The sequence below is a fragment of the Sitophilus oryzae genome, unplaced genomic scaffold (genome assembly GCF_002938485.1).
Source record: "Sitophilus oryzae breed Bouriz unplaced genomic scaffold, Soryzae_2.0 scaffold_649_pilon_pilon, whole genome shotgun sequence".
NCBI classification, from domain to species: Eukaryota; Metazoa; Arthropoda; class Insecta; order Coleoptera; family Curculionidae; genus Sitophilus; species Sitophilus oryzae.
Window position 1 is genome coordinate 163623 of NW_022147250.1, and position 17238 is coordinate 180860.

A 17238-nucleotide genomic window follows, 5' to 3' on the forward strand; every position below is an offset into this window, starting at 1 on the left:
AATAGCCGAATAGTTTTTAATATGGAAGGGTCCCTCAGTCTAGCTAGCAAATAACGCCCATTTGCCTCATCCGAATTCCGCGTCATCTGAACCACAGGCGGAGTCAACTGGTCCACATGTAGCCCACCATCTTTCCTTGCACTTTCTTCCACAACAATTTCCACATTTTTCAGCCCAAGAGACTTACAGGCAGCAATAGCCTCCTTGTCAGATCAAATCTTAACAGATTTCACCTCCACCGGTATATTTACGGATGTCGAGTCAGAGCAAGGTGGTAGACTTCGGATGTCAACAGTGTTTGACAAGATGTTCTTAGAGCCTGTGGACGAAGTACCTGGTACTGGGCGGAGATAACTTTAAAGGTCTTGTAAAAGAATTGGACTAACATCTTACAGAAGTTATCAAAGAACTGTACACCGATAACATCAGTTATATAAAACAAGGAAAGATACTCTCGGAACCCATATGTACAACGAAAGGTCTGAGACAAGGTTGTTGCGTATCCCCTCTTTTGTTTAATATTTACCTGTCATGATTGTGGACCGACAAAACAACAACCAACCTCACGTGGGAAACATAGCTGGATTTAAGGTGGTTAATAAATACTTATATCTGGGATCGCTAATCGACAACAGCGGCTCATGCGAAGGCGAAATAAGACGTAGAATTGCGCTGGCTAGAACAGCCGTAACTAAATTAACTAAGATATGGAAAGATACAGCCATCACTAAGAATACCAAACTAAGACTGCTGAACTCGCTTGTTTTCCCGATTGCTACGTATGGGGCGGAAACATGGACGCTGAAGAAAAGCGATACCAGGCGAATAGATGCTTTTGAAATGTGGGCATATAGACGTCTGCTACGTATACCTTGGACAGCACATCGTACGAATGAGTCAGTTCTCCAAGAACTAAACTCACAACTCAGCCTCTCAAAAAAAATAAACCGATGTTTTCTGACATATATTGGTCACATTGCTAGAAGAACGGACTCACTGCAGCTGCTAATAGTCGAGGGAAAGGTAGAGGGAAAGCGACCACGAGGAAGATCACCCAAGAGATGGGTTGATCAAACTAAAGACCTAATCGGCCAAGGCCTTCATGAAACCGTCAGCATGGATCAAAACAGAGCGGACTGGCACAATACGATAAAAACCGCTACAGGAACATCATAGTCACTAATCCCTCTTCAGGGAAACGGACCAAAGAGAGAGACACAAAGTGAACATCGAATTTGACAATGACAAAATCATATTTTTGCTGGGTAGCTTTCTCTGGGCCGTATTATAAATTTAACCTAAAAATAAATTCGTCCTAGCTAGTGCTCGTCTAGGGGCTATTTTAAACAAATCTGAACCATTCCATTGCCAAACTGCCATACCTATATTCTATCATTGAATAAAGAATAAAAAAAATGTTCTTTATTCAATGTATTGTATTAACTGTGCCGAAGCCGTTTAATAAACTAGCCTAACCATAATTTATAGTTTTAAATTTAAAAGTGCTGAGTTTATGATTGTTATTGTTATGGCCTTTTATAAACATTTCAATTCCTATTGAAAAGACCCCCTCTCTAAAATAAAAGCTTCTTCTAAAACGATATAAGTATGTCCTTGTTTACGTGCGGTTCGCATTTCTTTTTATTTTATTAGTGGCAATCAATAATTATTTAGATGAAAGAAGAAAATTAATTTTAGTGTTCGGCAGGTGTTCGGTGAAATTAGGGTGAGATGGAAATGGACCAAATAATAGTAGTATTCTTTCGTTCTGAACGAAATGAAAATTTTCACTTAAACTGATTTATTCCTACGTGGTATAGGAAATAACAATGATTTCTGGATTTTTCTATATTCCCTTTATAAATCAGTTTAAGTGAAAATTTTCAGTTGGATCAGAACGAAAGAATACTACTAATTACTAATATTCGTCCATAAGAGGTTATGTTTTATGTTCATTTGTAATTCGGTTACCACAGATATAATATAAAAATGAGCGCGACCCAAACGTTTTAGCCCGGCTCCTATGCAATTAATTAATGAAAATAAACAAACGTCACGGCCAGGCAGCGGCCCCAGTAGTAGCGGAGTCGTCGAAAAGCCGTCTTGGCCCGGCTTTTACCATAATTTATTCCGATGACAAGCGAGAAGATCGCGAGAGGTTACGCGACGACGTGAAAAATTATGAATTAGTGTTACATGACAGCGTGAATTCCTCTAACAAAAATCTGTGGAATTGTTTTGTCGACTTAAAATGCATAACGGAAATATTTCTGTTGATACTAAAAACCTTTAAATGAATATGGTTATTATTATAAGGACAAGAAAATAAGAACACTCATAAAAATAAGGACAGTTCACACTCTGACTTCAAAATTAGTTTAAATTAGTTTAAATTACTAAACTAACTAACTAAAAAAAATTTTTTTTCGCGAAAAAAACCTCATAATCGTGTTTATGGGGTCGAAATATACTACCCCTAAAAACATTTGCATTTATTTCTCACCCTGTATAATAAATATACATATAATAATAAAGTTTTTTTCAAAAATATGTGAACTCTACAAATATTAGTTTTTGGTCAAATATTTTAGTTTTTTGGTTTATTTTACTAGGCTAAAATAATTATTTTATTTTGTTATTGCTAATAGAGGGAGACTCATTCGCTGGAGACGAACAAGGTTTGGAACAAGATATTGAAACTGCATTTACTAATACACCTAAAATTTGATATTTTATTTAATAAATTAAAGTAAAAAACACTTATTGCTTTTTTTAATCGTTATTCGTATGTGAAAACACATCTCCCAAACTAAAGTTGGACACTTTGTAGAAGACTAGAGTATCTCTTCCCGGCAGTCAAACGGTACCTAAGGTAATATTATACACGGAGAAAATACATTTCAATTAAATGTTTTCGCTAAAAAGACACAGACTTACTGTAAGTACTTTGGACCATAAAGACTACATTTTTCTCAAAATGACTTGAATTGTTTCCCAATAACCAATAGGAAATGCCATACCTGAAACAAGAAAAAAGAATTTTTAGGGCAAGTCAAACAATAAAAATATACATTCATGTTAAATCAGTATTAAGGAATTAGGAACAGTCGCCAAATTTGCACTTATATCAAAAACATTTATTGTAAAGATGTCTCTAAGTTTCGATAGTCGTGGCGCAACGATAACCATTTGGTCGCACGGCGAGGTTGTCACATATGCTTTAGTATACAAATGAATGAGTGATTTTATTCGAATAAAACCATTCGATAGTTGAAATCATTCATTCATTAACCATTCGATAGTCTAATTCATTCGATAGTTCCCATCGCTAATTGAAACTGCATTTACTAATACACCTAAAATTTGATATTTTATTTAATAAATTAAAGTAAAAAACACTTATTGCTTTTTTTAATCGTTATTCGTATGTGAAAACACATCTCCCAAACTAAAGTTGGACATTTTGTAGAAGACTAGAGTATCTCTTCCCGGCAGTCAAACGGTACCTAAGGTAACATTATACACAGAGAAAATACATTTCCATTAAATGTTTTCGCTAAAAAGAGACAGACTTACTGTAAATACTTTGAACCATAAAGACTACATTTTTCTCAAAATGACTTGAATTGTTTTCCAATAACCAATAGGAAATGCCATACCTGAAACAAGAAAAAAGAATTTTTAGGGCAAGTCAAACAATAAAAATATACATTCATGTTAAATCAGTATTAAGGAATTAGGAACAGTCGCCAAATTTGCACTTATATCAAAAACATTTATTGTAAAGATGTCTCTAAGTTTCAGGAGTTTCTTATTTATTTGAGTTTTTTTTATAATGATAATATCTACCTACATAGTACAACCATTAATTCACAAAATCATACATACTTAAATGAGGTAAAATAGTTATTCATAGGTATTTAAAAATTCCCATTTACAGGCGCATCAATCACACCAGTCACTTACAATGCCAAGACATCTAAACGCTCGCTGGTCTAAAACTATTTTAAAATAGTGTCAAAACTAAAATTTTAATTAACGAATCAGTGGAATTTCAAATACGTTACACCATTTTTAAAATTATTTATATATTCCAATTTATTTTGCATGTGAAGTGGATGTAAAAATTGATGTATTAATATTCAAAACAATAAAAGATATAAAGAAGACGATACAAGAAAAGAATCGACCGAAAAGATTAATTTACGAGCGATGAAATCGCGAGTGAATTAATTTCGGGGGATGATAATGCAATTTTATCGTCGTGTATAAAACAATATTTTTTCCATAGCGAATTACGTTTTAAAAAATATTCAGAAATTATTATGTCAAGGAATTTATTACGAGTAGAAAAAATATTGTGCTGGGTTGGTGTTGGTTTCTATCTAATTTGACAAATAAATAAAGCTGTCTCTTTAGTTGTCAGTTTTGAGTCAATATTTTTTAATTCTCTTTCGTGTCGATTGCTAATTGAATTGGAGCCTGAAATGGCTCAAAACGAAATAAGTAAATTACCAACAGATATTCAGGCTGAGGCGACAAACGCCATATCCAAACTACTTCCATTTAAGTCCTGAATAACTTATGAAAAGGAATATAAAAATTTCAAAAATGGAAACAATTAAAAAACTTGCAAAAAAAAGTGAAGAAATTAAGTTTTTAACCTATCTTCGCTGTTAAAGTATCATTTAATGTATCCTTGCAGGTAAAGTACTATTTTATCTACTATTTTTGATAGATAAAAGGCAATTTTAACAGTTACTATGGAAAAAATTATATTTTCTTCTTAAACTTGCTAACAATTAAGTAGCCAACGGAGACTTTGTCAGAAAATGTCGTCAAAAGACGATAACGTCAGAAAATGGAACTGAATTTAAAATATTCATGAATTTAATATATTCATGATTCATTTTTAATATGGAAATAAAAGATGGTGCAAAAGGATCGCAGTTACTAACCAGCGAATTGCAGAAATTTTCAAGATAAATTTATTTCCAATATTATTAAGTAACAAAATATCTACATATTGACATTAGAATGGATTATTTTTAGCAGTATTTTTAATCAATTTTTCTCTTATAGAAAAGTTGACTCTAAGTTCAGCTATAGCTGAGAAATATGATTTAACTTCTAATAAAATGTTCAATCAATGCAAATATCAATTGAACACTATTTATATTTTCTTTTCGTTCAACTCAAATGTTGATAATTAAACGCACAGATAAGGGTAAATTTGTTAAAGAAAAACAGCATAAAATAATTTAGCTTTATATTAATATTTCAAATATATGTATAATAATATTTAAATATTTAAAAATTGTTTTAAGTGATGATTAAAAATTGTTTTAAATTTATCATTAGTGACTCCTACTACTGTCATTACTCGCTCACGAGTATTTGACACGCATCAGAAGATGGTTACGCAAGGCGTTATCTCTCATCAGCTTTTCTGTGGCTGAAAAGCCCGATACGTGATGTTATCTCTCTTCCGCACTCCGGACATTCAAAAATTTCATTACTTTGTCGCCTCTTTACTTCTTGGTTGTCGTTGTTAACTGAGTTTACAATTCTCCTCCATTACGTTCTATTCCCAAGCAGCACAATAAATTATTATGAGAGTAAAGTGTTTTATATACGATTTATTAAAGCGATCTCATACACTGAATTGTTATATAATAAACGCAAAGAACACAAATTTATCATAGAGACAAATGTGTTTTATTATTTTGTTATATAGATGTTTTGGCGACTAATTTATAAAACATTTTTATAAATATATTCATTAATATGTTCAGAAACGTTTATATAACAAATCTTATACAAATATTTATGCTTGAGCCTAGATATATTTTATAATTGATTTATAATATAATTTAAAACAATTATAAAATATTTACAAAACAGCTATAAAAATAAGCATTTTAATTTATTAAAACATTATCGACATGTTTTATAGCTGTTTTTACGACTGATTTATAAAACAATTTGGTCTTCGCAATAATTTAGTCGCGACCGCTACTCTAAGAAAACAATTTTATAATTGCTGTTAAAGAAACGAATTAAAATTCTTATAAAGCGATTGAAAAACAAAAGTGTTTCCCCAAATACAAAAATGTTATTTAGGAAACCTTCTAAACATACTATAGCACTAACCTCAAACTTTGGTTTAGGTCAGAGTTTAAAATATATTTTAAAATTGTGATTTTATCTCCAAAACTTAAAATGTCAAGTATTTCTAACTGGAAGATTTTATTTTTGATATTAAACATATTTGTGTCTAAGTGTAGCTAACAAAAAATAAATAACATAAGCAAAATGGCAGTATTATAACGATTCGTATTAAAATTATTAATTAAAGTAGGTATATTTTGCATTTATTTAAGATTAAGCTATTTAGAAGAAAAACATTTCTTTGCTGGTATTATGCGTATCATTAAATATTCAGTAAAGAGACACAAACATTAATAAAGATCACTATATACGAGTATATATTATATTAACGAAGAATAATTTTCAGATATTTTTCACATAAATTAAAATCATTATAACTTTATTAACGATGAATAATTATCGGGTATTTTCATCTAAGTAAAATTAATACGTAAATAAAGATATAAAAAAGCGCATAGCTTACCGCGTCGGCAATCTCCATTTAAAATAATTTTCCGCAATTAACCTAATAAAGTATGATTATTTTTCAGACAGTGAGAAATCGACGTTAAATATTCTCGAGAAAATTAGAATTTATTCCTAAGAAAAATCAGAATTCAATAATTTTCAACAGCATTTTGAAGAGCAGTAGGTATAATTTTCCAAAAAAAAACTACTGCTTTTACGCAAAATGTTCTTTTTTCTCTATAGAAAATTACAAATTTTAACAGCGCTGCACGAAAAATATGTCTTTTTTATATTTTTGTTAGTTTTTTATTTTGAGTTTCCTGGTTGTTAATTTGGATGGTCCTGCCAGTATTTCCAAGAGATTAAATTTAAATCTATAAGTAAACGCGCGAACAGTAAGACGCTAACTTGATTTACGTAGTACATAGAAACTCTGAAAACTACATATATTGGGTAGTATGGAAATAAATCAACTAATCGGGAAGTACTCTTCTCGCTTGCGGAGTTCAAAGCTGTTGAACGAAAAGGACCGACTTATGTGGATTTTGCATAGCTCTGTTGCCTGGAAAGCATTTTTCCGAGACGTTCCTTTTTAAAGCAGCGTATCTCCAATACAAACAGAGATAATGTCGTGATTAAAAAAACACAATGCTCTCAAAAATTTGGCTTCAATTTCTGTTCCTTACTAGCAATATTATAGTCTTATAATAAACTCACCGGCAAAAAAAACCGGCCACTAAAAACTAGTCCCAATTTCAAAGTTGGATTTCTCGCGAACCACTCATTAGATTTTGATGATTTTTTCTTTAAATTGTGAATTAGTTCCTTATTAACGTATGCTACGTCAGAAATTTTTATTCCGAATTTATTTTGAGCATATACAGGGCACAACAATAAGACGAAGTTTTTTTCCGAAATTTGTAACACCCTGTAGGTTGCAGCAGTTGTAGTTGCTATTGCTAAATCAAATTACATTGTAGCCTCATCTTTTGTGAGCATTTTATTTTTTTAATCACGACATTATCTCTCTTTTTATTGGAGATACGTTTCTTTAAAACGAACGTCTCGGAAAAATGCTTCGCAGGCAGAAAGTGTGTAAATAATCAAGGCGACATCACATAGGCGAAAACGGATTTATGAGTATTTGAAATATGACAACGATTGTCAAATGAAAAAATGCCATTATCTGTGACGGATGTTGCTCGTATTGTGGCTTTAATTCAGGATGGCCGAAGTGAACTTTATGTGTCCGATGCCCTGGGTATACCTCGAACAACAGTCCAGGATGCCCGGAATCGGTATATGGAAACGGGAAATTTCACAAGTCGAGTGGGTTCCAGAAGAAAACGGAGAAGAAGATCCAGAAGAAGACAAATGCAATTGACGACCGCTTTATTGTCCTGAATACTTTACGAAGTAGAATTAAGCGTTTCAGAATCAACATCTGCTACAAGCCGTGCGTAGAACTCAAGTCAGTGAGAGAACAATCCAACGAAGACTAAATGAAAACAGTTTGTCTGCAACGAGGCCTGCCACAGGAGCCCAGCTACTTCCAAGACATCGTCGAGCACGTATTCATTTTGCGCGTTTACATGTGAATTGGTTTGGTCGCGGTTTTGCCTGGAAAGCATTTTTCCGAGACGTTCGTTTTATAGCAGCGTATCTCCAATACAAACAGAGATAATGTCGTGATTAAAAAAAACAATGCTCACAAAAGATGAAGGTACAATGTGATTTTATTGGCAATGGCTACTACAGCTGCTTCGCCCTACAGGGTGTTACAAAGTTCGAGCAAAAAACTTGTCTTATTGTTGTGCCCTGTATATGTTCCAAATAAATTCGAAATAAAAATTTCTGACGTAGCATCCGTTAAGAAGGAATTAATTTACAATTTTAAAAAAAAATCATCAAAATCTAATGAGTGGTTCGCGAGAAATCCAACTCTGAAATTGGGATGAGAACAACCATTGCCGCCCAGGCGAAAGATGGAATACACAGTGCTAGGGCAGGTCGCCAGGAATCGTGGCTCTTCGGAGTTCTGTCTGACCAGCTCAAGTACGACGTATCCTTCGGTTGCGGAGACGAGAGTCCTTAGTTTCCTTTATTGACATTAAAATCACCAGGGTTGCCGATCAGTCAAAAGAGGGACTACGTTGTGCTAGGACAGGTCGTCAGGAATCGTGGCCCTTCGGAGTTCTGTCTGACATCTGCTCCGGTAGAACGTACCTCTCGGGGAAAAGCTAGTTAAGGGTTAATGATTAATTGTTTTCTTAAGGGACAGCCAGGGTAGTTCAGTAAACGCACGGGTCGCGAATATTTATGGTGCTTGAACACGATCTCGCCCAACTCCCGAGGCTGGTTCTATGGCGCCCGTTTTTCTCTAGGTGTATCGTCCAGACGGCACCCTGCAACAGTGACGCTGGACGGGATCTCGCCGAAATCCCTAAGCTGTCCTGACCGGGCGGTGTGTGTGCGTGCTGTGCTAATGCGATCGGTGTATAACTCGCGAAGCGTCGCTAACTTCGACGTCGATCCAGGACTCGCGTTGGTATGCCACGGGACGCTGTTAACTTCAAGATCGATCCGGGACTCGCGTCTGTATACCACGGGACACTGTTAACGTCAAGATCGATCCGGGACTCGCGTCTGTATCCAACGGGACGCTGTTAACTCCGACGCCGATCCGGGATCCGTGTTTCGCTATTAAAAAGGACGCCGCTCCGGTAAATACGCGTCTGTGATACGCCATCGGGACGCCTGTAACGACGTCGCCGCCGTTTAGAGAGTCGCGTCGCTTTAGAGTGTGTTGCTCCGGTACCTGCGTGTCTGTGTACAATAGGACGCCGCTAACTTCGACGCCGATCTGGAACTCGCGTCGTCGTGTCTAACAGGATGCTGTTAATATCGCCGCCGATACGGGAACCGCGTCTCTGTGTATAACGGAACATCACTTCGGAAACGCGTCTTGTGTTCGAGTGATAGAGTCAGTCAGAGAGTTGGGGGTTGGGAATAATCGATCAGAACTCTAGAGGTGCACGGTTGTTATTGTAAATTTTGCTTTACGAGGTTCTAAACATTCATTTTATTTTACTATTGTTACAATTCGAGGACGTAAACTTTCTTTGATTACTTTTGTACATAATTAATTTGTTAAATAAAAACCTAGTGTTACGTTATAGTTAAATGTGTGTTTTATTTTCTTTTCATCTCATCACTCCCTGGTATCTCCACTTTATAAAAGCTACCCGTACTGGCACTAGTGGTCTCTCAAACACTATAAACTTTGAGGGTGGCGCCCGAGGTAGCGAACCAAGGCAACTCGGTGTCCGTAAGCGTTCTCAAAAAGGAAGTGAACCTCACAGTTTTATAACACTATAAAATAATACCTTTTAAATGCTTTTCATTGAAATACAAGAAATATGAATGAAGTAAATTATTAACCTAAAAAAACAGAAATAGCCACCTTCACAATTTTTATACTTATAAAGTAATTCGCATTAATTAACCCGATAAAGAATCTTTATGTTTTCAAATTTCGAAACGTATTCTTCTCAGGCACCACACTAACGCCGAAAAATACCTTCTGCTTTATTATTAATTTTTTAACTTGTCATTCTCATTGTCTTCGCCCGGGCTGGTTGATATTTTAATACCGGCCGGGGCCTTAACGGGCACCTGTTAAAATTCAAATTTCAGTAACTATTATAAATTATTCTCTTTTTAAGCGATCCTCCTTTTTGCTGCAAGATTGCTTTTCTTCCCCGGCGCTCATTGAATTAATTTACAACTGCGATCAAAGCGACGAAACACCTGTGAATAATTCTGACGGGACGTCTTTAAAAGAAATGTACATAAAAGCGAGAAGTTGAGCGTTATATGTATAGAAAAGAATCTGTTTTTTTATCTTGATACTGCCACTCTTTAATCAATTTTTGAAGTATGTAAAATATAATAAGGTTTGTATATGACAAAGATGCTTTTATATAATTTGATAAAATTTTAGTCTTTATTTTTTTTTCAATCTATACTAATGTATAAAATACTTAAGTGACTGACATACTGATTAATCACGATCCTGCTCAAACCACTCAACGTAAGAAGCTCAATTTTGGCATACAGGTTGTTTCTACGGTGTAGAGATAAGATGGGATTTTTGGAAATTCCAGTTCCAAGGGAGTAAAACCACCCCTAAAATATTACAATATTTTTTACTTAAAAAACGGTCAAGTTTCAGAAAAAACTTTTAAACACGTAGGTATATTTTATTTTTTTTTACATATTTTAGGATTTTTTTAAAAATGTATACAGGGTGTTTCGAAATCTGGTCATTGATTAATCACGATCCTGCCTAAAGCGCTTGACGTAAAAAGCTGATTTTTGAAAAACGGATTGACTTTAGGGTGTAGAGCGAGAAGGGATTTTTCGATACTCGAATTCTAAGGAGGTGAAACCAACCCACAAATATTAGAATATTTTTATTTGAAAACCAGTGAGTTTTTCGGATAAACTCTTAAACACGTATATTTTATTTTGTTGTTTTACATATTTTAAGATTTTTTAAAAATTTATACAGGGTGTTTCATAAAATATGACCATTGAGTAATCACGATTCTGTTTAAACTGCTTGACGTTTAAAGCTGATTTTTGCCAAACGGATTGACTGTTGGGTGTAGAGGTTCGATAAGGAGGGGTTTCTCGAATCTCAAATTCCAAGAGGGTGAAAAAGCCCCTCAAACATAATAATATTTGTTATTAACAAGGTTAGTCTTTCGGGAAAACGCTTGGACACGCATAATTTATTTTGTTTTTTACATATTTTGAAATTTTTTAAAAAATTGTACAGGGTGTTCCAAAAAGTTGGGTAATTGATTAACCACGATTCTGCTTAAACTGCTTGACGTAAAAAGCTTATTTTCGGCAAACGGATTTTTCGATAGTTAAATTCCAACGAGATGAAACTACCCCTCAAATATTACCAAGTTATATAATAATATCGTCATATTGTTTTTTTCTCATGCTGACATAAATGTGAGAAAATTTTATCCAGTTTGTATGTTAATGGCAATTCTTGCTTTGCTTTATCATCACCATTAGAAATGATTAATTCGACTCGAACGAAGTCGCGGATACACGCTAGTAGCCATATACTATAAGAGGATACATTATTATTTGCAATTAATATTATACCTGTTTTAATCAACTAGGGCTTAAAAAGTCTTTAAAAAAATAATTACAGTTGAAGTAGCCCCACTTATTTCTACTGTACCAAAATCGGTGCGTAAAACTATGCTAGCTACCATAGTTAAAAGTCCTGACTGATCACTGACTCATCAACGCCCAGACCAAACCCTTAACCCTAAAAAGCTGAAATTTTGCACAGGGGTTCCTTTTATGATGTTTACATGAGATAAGAATGGATTTTTTAAAATTCATCCCCTAAGGGGGTAAAAAGAGGGGTGGAATATTATAATATTTTTTATTTAAAAAACGGTTAAATTTCCGAAAAAACGCTTAAACACGTATATTTTATTTTCTTTTTTTACATATTTTAAGATTTTTTAAAAATGTATACATTTTTAAAAAATCTTTCGGGTGTTTCGAAAAATCTGATCATTAATTAATCACGATCCTGCTTAAAGCGCTTGACATAAAAAGCTGATTTTTGGAAAACGGATTGACTTTAGGGTGTAGAGGTTCGATAAGAAGGGATTTTTCGAAACTCGAATTCTAAGGGGGTGAAACAACCCCTTAATATTAGAATATTTTTTATTTAGAAACCGGTGAGTTTTTCGGAAAAACTCTTAAACACGTATATTTTATTTTGTTGTTTTACATATTTTAAGATTTTTTAAAAATTTATACAGGGTGTTTCATAAAATATGGCCATTGAGTAATCACGATTCTGCTTAAACTGCTTGACGTTTAAAGCTGATTTTTGGCAAACGGATTGACTGTGTGGTGTAGAGGTTCGATAAGGAGGGGTTTCTCGAATCTCAAATTCCAAGAGGGTGAAAACGCCCCTCAAATAATCTGTACTAATATATAAAAATCTTAAGTGACTCACTGATTAATCACGATCCTGCTCAAACCACTCAACGTAAGAAGCTCAATTTTGGCATACAGGTTGATTCTAGGGTGTAGTGGTTCGATAAGAAGGGATTTTTCGAAATCCCAGTTCCAAGAGGGTGAAACCACCTCTCAAGTATTACCATATTTTTTATTTAAAAAACGATCAAGTTTCCGAAAAAACGCTTGAACACGTATATTTTATTTTGTTTTTTACATATTTAAAAACTTTTTAAAAATGTATACAGTGTTTCGAAAGATCTGGTCATTGATTAATCACGATCCTGCTTAAAGCGCTTGACGTAAAAAGCTAATTTTTGGAAAACGGATTGACTTTAGGGTGTAGAGGTTCGATAAGAAGGGATTTTTCGAAACTCGAATTCTAAGGGGGTGAAACCACCCCTCAAATATTAGAATATTTTTTATTTAAAATCTGGTGAGTTTTTCGGAAAAATTCTTAAACACGTATATTTTATTTTGTTGTTTTACATATTTTAAGATTTTTTAAAAATTTATATAGGGTGTTTCATAAAATATGACCATTGAGTAATCACGATTCTGCTTAAGCTGCCTGACGTTTAATGCTGATTTTGGCAAACGGATTGACTGTGGAGTGTAGAGGTTCGATAAGGAAGGGTTTCTCGAATCTCAAATTCCAAGAGGGTGAAAACGCCCCTCAAATATTACAATATTTGTTATTTAAAAAACAGTTAGTCTTTCGGGAAAACGCTTGGACACGTATAATTTATTTTGTTTTTTACATATTTTGAAATTTTTTAAAAAATCATACAGGGTGTTCCAAATAGTTGGGCAATTGATTAACCACGACTCTGCTCCAGTTTGTATGTTAATGGAAATTCTTGCTTTGCTTTATCATATCACCATTACAAATGATTAATTCGACGCGAACGAAGTCGCGGGTACATGCTAGTAAGTTATAATACGAGGTAAACCTTCTGAAGATATCAAAATATTTATTTTTTTATTTTTATTTTTAGAATGTTCACAATTTATACTTCGTAACACTTTTAGAATAATTATAATAATACATTTTTCGTATACTCGGTATTTAAATAGGTGTATTTGTATATGTTGGTTGTTTACGATATTCTCCGATGGTGGCAGCACTGGCGGAGAATGCACCAAGCCTATAGTACACACTGATAGCTCACCAAAAACAAATAAAAAAAATCCTTATAAACATGGGTGCAAGACTCCATAGTTTTAAGTTACAGGGTCTTAAAAGTTTAAAAAAATATGTATTTTGTAATTACCCTAAATACCATTATTTTTATTTGAATTTGCTGTAGGTAGTACTGACTATATGTCAATATACAAAATAAATTTTATTTTTAAATAATGTTGTGTCCTTATGTTATATTAGAAATGACATTCGCAGGTTTAGGACCAGGACCTCGTGGAATAAATTAGTGATTTCAATTAGCGTAGAAGTTTATTCCTTTAATTTCAATATAAGCATTCAAAACGTCAAAATTAGTGGCAGACATTTTCAATTAGTAGAAAAAGTTACCAAACTTTTGACTTTTCCACTAATTATACTTCAAAGTTGCGACAAAAGTCATTTTGGCCTTTGATTATCTTTCGTCAAGAGAAATTGAGGTTAGAAATCAAAAGTTGATTATTTTATAAGCTAAATATTAGTCTTTCTCTATAAATACAACGGACTAAAGCAAGCTGTTGCTAGGATATTCCAGGGGGGTGACAGTAAACCGGAAAATTGGAAACAGTTGTGGCGCGGTCCTACCCAGGCAGAAAGCATGGCCTTCTAGACTGTCCTAGACAAAAATCTCAATATTTCTATATGATTTCTGTCGATTTCTGTTACGGAACATTTTTCTGCACGTCGGCGTCCTCTTCTTTTGTCTGTGTATCAGCCATGTGTCATCTCCCGAGGCCTCTGGCCACTCTGGCAAGGTCGGGCGCATTTTAATTTTTGCCGTTTTAGATTTGCTTGGAAGTTTGTTTATGATATTTCGGCTGAAATTTATAAGTACAAAGATGTTTTTTGATATAAAGTTCCTTGTTACACTTTAATAAAGTATATATGATATTACTTACATGAAGAAAATGATGAAATCGACGTTTCTGCGTGTAGTAGGTATGGGCCATATTATATGTAAAAATAGGTAATATATTAACTGTTTTTATATTTTTTTAGCTTTAGATCCAAGGATCTTGGGATATTCTTTACCAAGGATTTTTTCGTATCTCTACTTTAAAGACTAATCGGTGATTTTGAGCAATTGAAAGCAAGTTAGACAAGGTAAATTATGATTATTGAACTATTATTAGCCTACAGCCTACATTAATTATCTACAAGATGAACAGAAATGCGTAATTATATATCACATAGGTACCTATTATGTATTTTCATAGCAATAATGCTATGTATGTAGATTATTTTTTTGTAGATTATTTTTAAAATACAAATGAGGTACAATTAGATGTATATGTATCATATTTTTTATTCATTTTATTTTCATTCAAGTCCTGTTTGATTCAATTCACAAAAGTCTTATGTACCTATATTTATGTTTTTTTACATATTTTTTTTTGATTCCAGGTTTTGCGTGGGTTCCTGTTGTCTTTTTCCTGCTTCGAGTTAGTTTTACGCCCGTGAAGCTGTGAAAACATTTGTTTATCTTCAAGTTTCTGTAAGTCAGTGTACTGTTACTTTACTAATTCACTTTAACACAGCATCTCTGATGTTATTTAAATATTTTGATATTGATACAGTAGTTTATGTGGTTTGGTAGCTCTTTAATTGTGTTGATTTGCATATTTACATTGTTCTAAATTCCAAATATTTTTGAGTAATTTTGTTGTATTTACTAGAAAGAGTAAAAAGTATATTAACCCTCATTTAAACCTCCTGAACAGCCCGCCATTAAAAACCGGAAACGGAAATAAATTTCATTAAATTGAAATTGTCATGTCCATGTCATGTCAAATGTCCCAGCCGCCATATCTGAAAATTAGTTACCCAGGCAGCCACGCTGTTTCCATAACTTAACATTGACTTGACACTTCTTCTTGTATTTATTATTTTATGGGATATTCTACTAACTTTAATTGTGTTTTGATCAACATTGTGAATGATCGTAAACTAAAAAGTATAAAGTGTAATTGAAACCACTAATTTATTCCACTAATTGCGAGGTTCTGAATGAAGCTTTAATGATTAACTCGTTTGACTTAATATTAATATAAAGTCAAAACAACAGCGGCTTTTGACAAAGATCTGATGATGGCTGAATAGCCGAAACCAGTCACAAATAAAGATTTCTGATAGTGGTTTGACATTGCTTTTTTTATTATATTAAGTTTTAACATGAGCCACCATTTTGTAAAAATGAACAGACTCAATAGGTAGGTAATGAAATAAAAATAAAAAATTAGAGAAGAAATAAATAAATGATTTTTCATTTCCTGGTCCGAACACCATTTCATCTTATTCTTACCTGTTTTTTTAAACACCCTGTATATGGACTAATTTAATTTGATCTCTATTAGCAAACAACATTCAGCTATGTTTAGTCAGTAGCCATATAACGACACATTCCGTTATCCATATCAAAACCACGGTCAGAAACAGCAGTTTCCATCGATATTATTTCTATGGAAATAATAGTGAAATTCCAGGAATATTCGCAATTTTCAGGGCATCGAATACCTGCCTAATTACCACAACAAATATCGGTTCACATCGACCCTTTTATACCTAGGGAAAAGGAATTTGAAATTTCAAAGGCAATATTACAACTATGTTTATGATGTTTTTATTTAGAATATTCATAAAACAAAGGATATCGAAATCTGGTTCGTAAAATAAGTATGTAATTCTGATATTTAAAAAAAATAGAGACCTTGAAATGTATAGCGTTCATTTTTTTTAATAGTTTATTCGATAAAACATGACACTCTGAATACAATGACATATCATATGCCAAATTTTGAAATTAGTATTTTAAATTTCAATCTAGAGTGCCATGGCTGTGTTAGAAACACTAATTTTTAATCTGATCGTCTAGATACCCAAATCAGATTTTTAATCGTATCTCAACTTTTTCAAATGGAACCAGGGTGGCTCATTAGCATATTTGGAAATTTTTTACGAATAATTTGGTACCACACACTTGGTATTTCAAGTCAAAATGTCGTTATGAACCGCATTTTACAATTTCAAATAAACAATATGCGAAAATGTAAAAATTTTACATTTTCGCATATGGTTTAACTGGTTATGGAATGAACTTATTGGTCATCTTAAGGCTCTCTTCGATGTCATATGGGAAAGCGGAGAGGTACCTCAGGACTTTCGCGACGCGAATATAGTGAATATGTATTTAAGAACAAAGGAAGTGCATCAGAGTGCGGAAATTACCGGGGAATTTCACTATCGGCTATCGGAGGAAAAATTCTTACAAAAATTATGTCAAACCGCCTGGACCCATTTATAGAAAAAATCTTTCCAGAATCGTCGATTCCATATTTTCCATCCGCCAACTACAGGAAAAAGTAAAAGAGCAGCAG